Below are 11,492 nucleotides of genomic sequence, written 5' to 3'. Positions count from 1 at the left end.
TTATACCACCATTCAGCTAGAGGTAAGCACTTGACCCATTGCGTTTATTTATTAGATACAAAGTAATGAAGATATCCTTCCAAACATTTGTTCACTATCTAAGTTTGCCCATTTTATTGAGGATGATAAGATGAGTTATGAGCTAATTGAGTATCCAGTCAAGAAAATAATTCTCTCCAAAAATTTTCAGTGAAAATGGGATCTCTGTCACTTATAATAATCTTTGGGTTTCCACGTAGCTTTTGAATTGTTACAATAAATGTAGTAGAAAATGTACTGGCTCTAAATGGATGAGATAATGAACAAAAGTGTGCATTCTTGGTAAGTATATCAACTACCACCATGATGACACTCTTTCCTTTGGAATTGGGTAAACTTGTGATAAAATCCATTGAAACCTCCTTCCAACATTGACTTGGAATTTATAAAGGTTGTAACAGCCCCGAGGTCTTTATTGCCTCAACTTTATTTTGTTGGAAAACCAAACATTCTGCCACAAATTTTTGAATATCAAATTTAATACCATCCCAAAAAAAATCCTTCTTAAGCTTGTGGTAAGTTTTTAAGAATCCTAAGTGCCCTCTTAATGGGGAGGTGTGCTATTCCAGAAGAAACTTTTGTTTGAGTTGGGAATTCTTACAAAGGTATAAGCTATATTTGTACCATAATGAATCATTTTTCCAGCTAAATGTATCATATGTACTGAGATCTTGCTGCAACTTTTGAATGAGTGCCCACACTTCTTCATCATTCTTCCATTCATCCCTTGCTTCGGTTATACAATCTGGTTGGATAATAAAAATGGAACAAAGCAATGCTTCCATATCCTCATATTTTCTTGAGAGTGCATCTACAACAACATTTTTCTTCCCTTTCTTTTAGATGATTTCAAAGTCATAACCCAACATATTTGTGACCCATTTTTGTTGCTCTTCTGAAGATAATATTTGTTCTAAAAAATATTTAAGACTATCATGATCCGTTTTTACCTTGAAGTGTCTTCCCATTAGGTAAGGTCACCATTTGCTAAGTGCATGCAGTATTTCGAACATTTCCTTCTCGTAAATAACTTTGTGTAAATACTTTCCTTTGATTGAACAACTTTCAAAAGTAATGCGTCTTCCTTATTGCATTAAAACAACATCAATTCCATTTTTTGAGGCATCACATTCCACAATAAATATTTTTGTGAAGTCTAGTGTAGCTAAGATTGTTTCTTGGCACAATGCCTCTTTAAGATATTCAAAGGCCTTAGTTGCTTCTGGAGTCCAATAAAATGGATCTTTCTTCAGTAATGTTGTTAAAGGTGCCACTATTCTCCCATAATTCATAACAAACTTGCGATAATACCCTGTCAACCTATTGAAGGGCTGAAATGTACCGACAACAACTAAGGGGTCTCCCTCGGGTGAAGTCCCAATTAGACCTCACACCGTTTGGGATAAGAGCCCCATCCAGTATGTGGGACTGACTGCCACCATAAATTCTTTTGCTCTTAGCTATCAAATGATAAGGTGTCTGAGTAAGGACAAGGATAAAATGCCTAGACAATGAAACAAGAATCGGTCCAAGATTGACAAACTACAAACAAATATAAAAATGAGTCTCAATAGTAATAAGAAGAGGTATTCCATGAGAGGGATCAATGACCTAAAACCCAATCAGTCATACAGTAAGCAGGAACACAACAAAAGTTAATTGCAAAATAGTTCACAATAGATCACTGACATGGCAAGAAATAAGTAAACACAGATTCAAAAGCAAAACAGACATGCAACAACTATGAATCAATCCATAACATATTGTGTGTATGATAACACACATACAAATATAGTGAAGTATCAGACATCCAATACAACCACCATGAGTAAGTATGGGAATCAATGTCGAATAAAGACAACATCTTATTAATGTTGTTGCAACTTCAAGTACATGACTAGAAGTTGGTCAAAACACAACAGTGGAACATGGGCTGCTCATATCATTGCCCAATGCAAAACCCTATCCTCACTATCGCTCCATCTACTAGATGCCAAGGGCTGAGTGCCTCTATCTATCAAACATCAATCATCTATCTAATCCTCCACTCAAGTGCTCAAGTTCCCCCAGGCAATGAGGCATGAGGGTACATTCATGGAGATGAGGTGACTATTCACCTACCGTGACCCTTGACCTCCCCTCATGACCTTTCAGCTACCCTCATGACTCTTGAGCTTACATACTTCATTCTCTGGACTAAATATTGTTACATGCTCGAATCAAGCCTAACATAGTTTCCAACATTATGATGGACAATATTTACACTAATGTGAATATGAGAGAGGATGAGGATGTAGAGGGTCCTTGTAAACCCTAGAATGTGTGTTTCCCACGTTCTACAATGATGCAGATTCTCGATCCTGGGACAAGCATATTTTCTTGCCACTATGCCTTACTTGCATTCAGTCATCTTATGCCACCAGGCTTTAGGAGTCTAAATGGTTCCAATTTTGATTTCGTTGAAACCCTGATTGTGTAGCTTTTGTGGAAACCCTAACTTCCTTTTCTAAGTCAACATTCTTACTTTTCCCTGCAATCTTCCATTGATATTGGCATAATGTCTAAGTAGTCTTGAATTCTTTGCATAGACCAACATTCTCGTCCCCTCTCTCTGCCTGCAAGAAAATAACAATGGTAAGGTATATTTATAACAAATAATGATACTAGCAATACAATCAACTAGTTGACAGAAAAACATTAAAACAAAAAACATTAGTTTAGACCCCTGTGTGGTCGATTTATATGTCATAACATTATAATGCATGTGCAACTTGTGTAGGATCTATGGTTGATTCAAAAGGCTCTTTATCAACTAGTGCGGTAGATTTGAGGCTTTTCTACCATCCATATACATGAAAAGTGCCTTTCGGACAATGCCTATTTGGTTTAGAATCCCAGACCTCTTGTAATGGCTACAAGTGTTTTCCTATTAGGATTTGCACCAATACATGAGCTTTAGGTACCATTTTATTGGTGAGTGATTCTTTTGTTGAGTCTCTTGCCTCATTAGTTGCAATACAAGGCTTCGACTTCTTGTTACATTTAATCTATGAGGTGTCTTTCCAGAATTTCCAACCCATTCACCAATGCATACCATAAATTAATTAATTGAGGATATCATGGAAATCCCAATTGTCCTTAGGGTCAACCTCATGGATGGGGATCGTTCTACAAAAATATGACTGAGACTAGCGTGTGTTCATCCCATGACATAATGATAAAATGACTGAGAGATAAAATGCGATGGGGATTGGGTAGGTCGCATTGGCTGTGGGTCATAAATGTGGCCTTGAATGCAAGTCATACATGATCTTGGGACGTAAGTCATATTTTCTTCCGAGAACAATTCTGCGACTTAGTAACCCTAGGAGGAGTCGCATAGTTGCAAAGGAGGTCAGGTCGAATTTTTTGGCTACTCCCAGAGCTACGACTTCGCAACTAGAATCTGTTGAGTACTGCTCCGTATATTTGTATGTTGTTATGGGTTTTACTACTCCTGTGATCCACCACTATGGATTCTAATCCATGTTCTCTATGTTCCATTGGTGTTACCATATCAGAGTGAGCACAAGTGAGGTCCCTAGTTGTTACACATGATTCTTGTCTATTCATTGGGATGAAGTGAAAATTTAAACTTGGTTAATAACTAGTGCAACCATTGTGCAATATTTGCGTTTGCAGGGTCAATATATGTGAGGACAAGGGATAGACTTCATTTTTTGTGCAAAACCGATATGAAGCCAACTTGGGACTCAAAGGCCACTTTTTGTTGCAGAGTGTCGATTAAAAAAAAAGTTTGCATATGATGGATGCTCAAGAGGTATATCTGTTGGTTATAGTCTCATACTAATGGTATTACTAGGTGAACTGAAGCAAACTTTTGAATAATTCCAGACCTCCTATTTTTTCAATATTGATTGTAGGGCGAGTCACTAGGTGTATTATGGGTGTGTGATGCATTTATGGGAGATACTGATTGTATTTCCATTGATTCAGAGTACGTTATGTGCAATGGAGGGAGACTAGCCCTGTGTGCTCTATGACGTAACCTTTATCACTAGGATTGAGAGTCTATAGGTTGTAAGGGCGTAGTGCACCAATGGAACCACTCTCATCTCTTCTTTGATTCAGCCCCATAACCAATGGTATCGCAACAACTCTTTCCAGATGTTCACACGCCCATGTCATGAGTGGTAGCACAGTCGCTAAAGAGGATGGGACAGATTGGCCATCAACTTTCCCAAGAGAGATTCTGTGACTTGCCTACCCCAGAAAAGTTCGTAGAGCTGCATTATAATCGAGATCACATTTTCAAGATGGATGAGGAGCTTCCTAGCACGACTTCATGACTTGTGTAGGGTTCGCCAGGTTGCAACGCAAGTTGGGTCATGTCTTGTGGTTAAGTGATGGAGGTCTGGGATGCGACCTAGTGACTTCAGGACAATAGTGATTGTGTGGAGACATAATTTAATACCCAGGTGGCCCCTCTAATCGTTGATTGAAGATACAAGCAATCTGGTTTGGAATACATGACAACACTGAGATTCTCCTTAAAAAATTTCAAGTTCAACACCTCCGTGGAAGATTACTTTCATTATATCCATTATCTAATTTCGAGGCATCAAAATATTCATTAAACCATGGGGCATGCCTGTTCTTCTATGCAATAGGTCTGGAATATGGGTTGTAGTCATTGGTAATGAGTGAAACAAAACAAATCTCCTCCAAAATAATTGCCCTTTGACACTGTTGTCAATATCAACTGGGAGAATCGTCCAACATGCATGTCATATGAACACGTTAACCTGCCCTAAAGGAATCCTTCTGACAAAGTGGAATATCCTCATATGTGAAATCATCGTCCTGAGGGCGCTTATATGAAGAAAGAGCTTGAAGCCCGATTCTTATGTTATAATACAGGTACCAAGTTGGTGGACATATTAGATGGTTCATCCCTGAAAAAGTCATCTTCAAAGCAATAAATAATGCCTTGACACTCCTAACCGAAAGAGATCCCATAAGCGAATAAATGCCGATGTAGACCAAAGCATGTGTATGGCCATAGAGTGGCACAAAGTGGAAAACGAGAACAAGAGTCAATGTTATCACAAGATATGCATAAAACAAAAAGATGGCTAGTAGCAAGGTTCCACACTTCCTTGACATAATCAATATCCCTTTCCTAAGGAGCATGTAGAATAATTGTGGTCGAGACAACAACACCTCGAATACAACCCAAAATTACAGATATGTGCAGTTTCTCTCTTAATATAGTATATACAAGAACTGTGCTAACAATGATGTTGAGTGCTCCCAATTGAGTCACAAGAATAGCCGGAGAGAAATCATAAGCTGCAAAGTTGGCTACCTCTCCAAAAGTCATGGTAATGATGCCTTCCCACCAAAGTGGTCATACAAATATGAGTAGCCTCCTACTCCCTTTTCCTCCAAGTCCTTCCTCCCATGAACCCATTTCACCAGCATTCATCAATGATGCATCATTGCTCCAGGTATGAACATTATTTCAGTTAGTGCCATTACTTTGTGCTATGACAAAAATGTCTTCATGTTGAGCTCCGTTTTCCTTAGCTGAATAAGTCTCCATGTCGTGTGCTTGTCATGAGTTGCTTCTTGCAACATGACCCATTAAAATATGTTATGAAAATCCCAAAGTAGGTGTTTCACGAACTTGACGAGTATATGTCCGCTAGAATAATTGTCTCCTCCTTTAGGTTTCGACTTGCATGCCACATTACAACGTAAATTAGTTCACGAGGCATCAAATGATAGTGTTTAATAATTAGATTACTACAACCTTTGGTGCATAAAAACATGGGTATAATGTTCTAGAAATACATTAATATAAGGTTTAAATAATTCAAAAGCACATGTTCCTAATACCCACTTTCACATGGAAAAATGCAATGCACCAGTCTTGTGATCAAACAACCCTAGAAATTTGATTGGTTCTTAATAAAATTGATGACTAAGGTAATGGTCTTATGTTAAGCCATCCTTATCATGATCCGACAATATGGTACCAGAATGACATAATGCTAACAAGAATGCAACCCCAGAGGATATGGATTTTGATGGGTACATAAGGACAATGGCATCTTTACGTAGTCAACCAAATGAGAGATGAAGTGAGGTCTTATTCCTTTTGACCATGCATTATGAAATTCATGAATCTACGTGAAACCCTAATGCAACCATAAGATCAATGCACAAAATGAAACATGGTCTATGATGAAGGATATGACCACCATTTGTATAATATTGCTAGAATGATGGTAACAGAGACCCTAGTGCACTCCAAAAATCGTGGTGAGGAATGGAAGACACATGCAATGAACAGCTATAGGGTTTCGAAAAAGACAAAAATCGCCAAAGTCCTAATGCAGATGCTGAGATTGGGAACCAATCAAGAACCTAGGGGAATATATTCTACAGTGACTCCCACCTTGATGTCATGCAATGCCGATGAGTTTGCACCCCTAAAAGCATGCAAATTAGGTTAAAACAGGAAGGAGATCATTCTTTTTCTGATTTAGGGTTTCTCACCAAACCCTAGTATGGTCAACATAATTAAATCCATATTGGAGTCTTGTCTACCCACACACGGTGTCACCACTGATTGAAAGGCATATTACATAGTGATAAATTTTTAAGTCATGGGAAAGAAATCACACCTCCAAAACCCTAATGCAATGGTAGGGTTAATGCATGGGATCAAACATGACAAATGAATGCAATATATATTGCACGATTGCATGGGCGAGTGCGTTGACAAGGTATGATAAGAAAAATCCATGGGGAAATTATCTAATCAACAACTGGAGCATCCCTTAATGGCTTGAGGTGATCAGAGGGGGACCCAAAATTTTAGATATGCCCATAAATTTTGGGTGGTGTTGTAGCAACTACAACAATTGTTGAACCACTGGTAGAATCCATTATCTATGTCAACATCCCTGTAATAGTTCAAGTTGGATAATGATGTAAGGGAATATTGAACAATCACTATAGGTACCTCTTGCGTTGCCTCGACCTTTATAGATGTACGTTCCCTTTGTGTCTAATCTAGGTCTTTCTAGTTAGTAAACACCCAATTGGAAATTACCACATTGTAGTAGTTGATTATGATGCAAAGAATGAGGCAGAGAACTTATTGTATTAAAAAATTTTAAAATAAGTTTTTGGTGTTGCTCCACTGCCATCAGGCCTGGACAATGGCAGAGTTACATCAAGAAATCACAAACATTTCTCCACTACTAGTGAGCCTGGTCAGTACGTGACAGAGTCATTGTATTACCTCTCTGCGCAGGAAGAATTTCTCACTCCTTTGCCCTTTAATTAATTTCATTTTCTTTCATGTGTGCACTTTCACTTATTACTGGGTGTTCATTGCGCCAAGGTGGATGAGGGATCCTAACTTATTTTACGAGCAAGAGAGGTTGTTTCTTATCTGACAGAAACTAAGAGATATCCTTATTTAGGTTTTCCCTCATGCCAAGCTTCCACATCTCATCTCTAGTTAACAAGTAAACAATGAAAACAAGTCATTTAAACATTTAAGACCACATTGAGCACAAGGTTCAGGTTATGGGTATAGGTCATTCATACTAATTAGGGTTCCCCACAAGCAAGTTGTTCTTATTTTGCTTGTTAATAAGTGAGACTCGTAGGAGAGATATCCATGATGTAACTTTGATGACTCGTCTTAAGAGAAATGCATGATGTAATGCAACATGTAAGGCTTATGATGCAATTCAATGTTGTGTTATATAGATGTGCAAAATAAATCAACGAATTACAGATAAAAGACCAGTGAAATGCATGTGAAAAGATTTCAATGCAAAAGACGAATTCATGCTTAAATTCCAAATGTTATACAACAACTACGTTCCTATGATAAAGCTGACACAACAAAGCATATAGAAGCAAATGATAGTAAGCAAAATTTGACAAAGAAACTCTAATAAGAAAACTTTGACAAACAAACCCTTATTAGCAAAATAATAAGAAAAACCTAAAACCTAACTAGTATAAACCCTGAAACCCTAATTTAATCAAAGAGGAGGTCAGGTTATGTGAAATCAAACTTCTAATGCAACCACCACGACAGTTCCCGACCTGCGAAAACACAGATTACAACGATTAGAATCTGTAAAAAGAATTGTGCAAAAGCCAAAATGCTCACTTGTGAAACATGCACAATAGCGAGAAAGCCATGTCTTGTTACAGGAAAATGTGCTACAAAAGACCATTCAAGGAAAACTATAACCCCATCCTGGTAAATAGAATCACAAACGTAAAATTTATAGTCATCTAGCCATGACATACATCCATTCATGCTTAACCCAAAATCCAATGTAAGTAAGCAAAGATGTTGCCAGCTAGCAGAAAAATCTGCTAGATAAGATCCTTCAATCCAATTAGAAACCCTATCATGATATGGAGGATGATCAACTTGATGACTCTTAAAAGAGGGGTTTTCACCGGGTGTAATTGAGATACCTGAGGATTCAAGCACAAAAACCCTAATTTCAGAAACCCTAGTTTGAAGTTGTCCATGGATTTCGTCAAGGGTGTGAGGACCTGACATAACCATCAACGGAAGCTAAAGTGCCTCATCGTCCTGACAAATCTCTGAACCTTCAAATGACAAGCCATCAAATATCAGTAGTTTCGCAAGATTGGCAGGTGAATGCATATGGTTATCATTAGTTATGACAGGAAAACTATCAGTGAAAATATTGTTGATTGGATCAGATGTCTGAATATTGATAGATTGGAAGTTCAATAGATCAGATTATTTAGATTCCCAAGAATGAATTGAATCAACCAGAAGAGTCTTAGGCAGAGGAGAGGTTAGGTGATTGGCACCTTCCCATATAGGAGATTGTAAGACATCATTTGATTGTATACGTTCACAAACTATATTGGCTCAGCAACAATAAAAAATATTTGAGACAATGGCCAGAGTACTCCCTTCAGCGAACAAATTAGGGTATAGAGGTTGATAAATGTCGGCTAATAGGGGGAGAAAATATGTGTTCGGAGAAACCTCACTCAAATCAAAGGATTTATGAGATGAGCTTGCATCCGGCAAGATGATGCTAAGAGGAGAGTGATGTGCAGAAACCCTAAGTGGACTTGGTTCAGGTGTCTCATCACGAATGTGAGAACCTAACATAACCATTAGCGGAAGCTAAAGTGCCTCAACTTCCTGATGAGTCCCCAAACATTCAAAAGGTGAATCATCAAATTCTGGTGGTTTCATAGGATCAACAAATGGGTATGAATGATAATCACCAGAGGCATGAGAAAATATGTTTTCGGTATAATAAAAATTGCCGAAACCACCAGTTTGATCAGGTTGGGTATATGAGACATAAGGCTCTCCTTTGATTGAGAGTGAATAGGAATCAATGAGAGAACCATCTTGGATTGACTGAGAGGTAAGGCCCTGTTCTTCACTTGTTAAAGGTTGTGGATGAAAGAGATTGGGAATAGTAGATTCATCATTATCATAATGCAATTGTGAAACATCACCCTCATGTTCATCACTACAACCAACACCAACAGCAAAAATTTCAGAATGGTTTGTAGACACCACTGATGTAGTAGACCCATGAAATAAAACAGGGTACAATGGATGCAAAGGGTCAGATCAAGGGGCACCAATCAGACTAGGACTCACATCCTGGACATTAGTGTCAGCTAGAGGGAGAAATGGATTTGCATGCATGTCATGGTCCTTGGATTTGATAGGACAATTGACTTTATGTGAGATAAGACCCAAGCCAATGCCGACAGGTGAATCAAATATAGGAATAGAGTGAGACATGTGTTCAATGGACTCGATGCTAGTTCCATCAACAAGAAGAGATCTTATATCAACATAATTTTCAGATTCAAAATAAAAAGGATGTACTGGAGCTTCAGAGTCAAGACAATTTGATTCATTTCCCAGAAATCACTTTTCATCATCTGAACCATTTGCGGCCAAAATCTTATTATGTAACAAATTAGGAGGAGGATGAGAAATCCCACTAGTAGTATTTTCCTTCCCGGAGGCTTGAAGTTGTTCCAGATTCAACGAGATAGGAAAAGCAAGATTAGGGGTAAAACCTGGACAACTTGTAACTTGCAGATTATCATGATATTCACAAGAGTTAGGTCTTGTTTCAGATTGAAGGTGTTGCAGAGAAACAAAAACCAATTGTTGAAAATTTTCACTCAAATACACCAAGTCAACATCTCTTTCAGGAAATTCAAAAAAAATATGGACAAATCATATGGAAGAATCCTCTAGAGATTCTTCAGGTTTCACTCTGAGCTCATTTACCCTTATTAACACATCTTGAAAATCGTACTTGTGAAAAGCTCATTGAAGCTCACTGATGAGTTGCTCGAAAAAATGAATGGAATCTATTGGCAATGTGTGGAACCATTGCTTAACGTTACCTTCAAGGGTGAGGGATAAGAGCACACAAGAAAACTCTTCATCGTCGATCTTGTAAGATTCACAAAACTCAAGGAAATAAAAAATGTATTCAGTTATGGATGTTCCATCCTCACCATCAAACATTAACTAAGACAAGTGATAGAGATGCGCATCAGTGATTGAACATTGGAAAATGGATAACTCAGAGAAGCACCCCTGGAGAAAGATTCAGGATAGAGCCATTTATAGATATGAAACTAAACTGCAGGCTCCAAGGGCTCAGCTTGTCATCTGGCCCTCCTTCTAGAACCAATTTGTTGACAGGATGAAATGTACCACCAACAACTAAGTGGGTTTCCTTAGTGTGAAGTCTCAATTATACCTCACACCATTTGGGATAGGAGCCCCATCCGGTTTGTGGGCCCAGATGCCACCACAAATGCTTCTGCTCTTGGCTATCAAATGATAAGGTGTTGGAGTGGGGACAAGGGTAAAATGCCCAGATAGTGAAACAAGAATCGGCCCAAGATTGACAAACTACAAACAAAGATACAAGTAAGTCTCAACAACAATAAGAAGAGGTATGCCTTGAGAGGGATCAGTGAGCTGAAACCCAATCAGTCATACAGTAAACAGGAACATGCCAGAAGTTGATTGCAAAATAGTTCGCAATAGATCACTAACATGACAAGAAATAAGTAAACATGGATTCAAAATCAAAACATACATGCAACAACTATGAATCAATCCATAACATATTGTGTGTATGACAACACACATATAATATCAGACAACCAATACAACCACCATGAGTAAGCAAGGGAATCAGTGTCAAATAGAGGGAAAATCTTATTAACGTTATTGCAACTTCAAGTACATAACTAGTAGTTGGTCAAAATCCAATAGCAGAACATGGGCTGCTCATATCATTGCCCAATGCAAAACCCTAGCCTCACTATCACTCCATCTACTAGCTGCCAAGGGTTGAGTGCCTCTAGCT

At 38.2% G+C, this 11,492-nt stretch overlaps 1 pseudogene; it reads right to left on the bottom strand.

Moving 5' to 3' along the window:
• Positions 1–4,839: 4,839 nt before the first annotated feature.
• Positions 4,840–5,523, bottom strand: LOC149252453 (putative magnesium transporter NIPA4 pseudogene; annotated as a pseudogene).
• Between the last annotated feature and the right edge of the window lie 5,969 nt (positions 5,524–11,492).

The sequence above is a fragment of the Pinus tabuliformis genome, chromosome 7 (assembly GCF_031772625.1).
Source record: "Pinus tabuliformis cultivar Carrire ecotype Pingquan chromosome 7, CPIR1, whole genome shotgun sequence".
Classification (NCBI taxonomy): Eukaryota; Viridiplantae; Streptophyta; class Pinopsida; order Pinales; family Pinaceae; genus Pinus; species Pinus tabuliformis.
The sequence above is the reverse complement of the archived record's forward strand: the minus strand, read 5'-3'. Positions and strand labels throughout refer to the sequence as shown.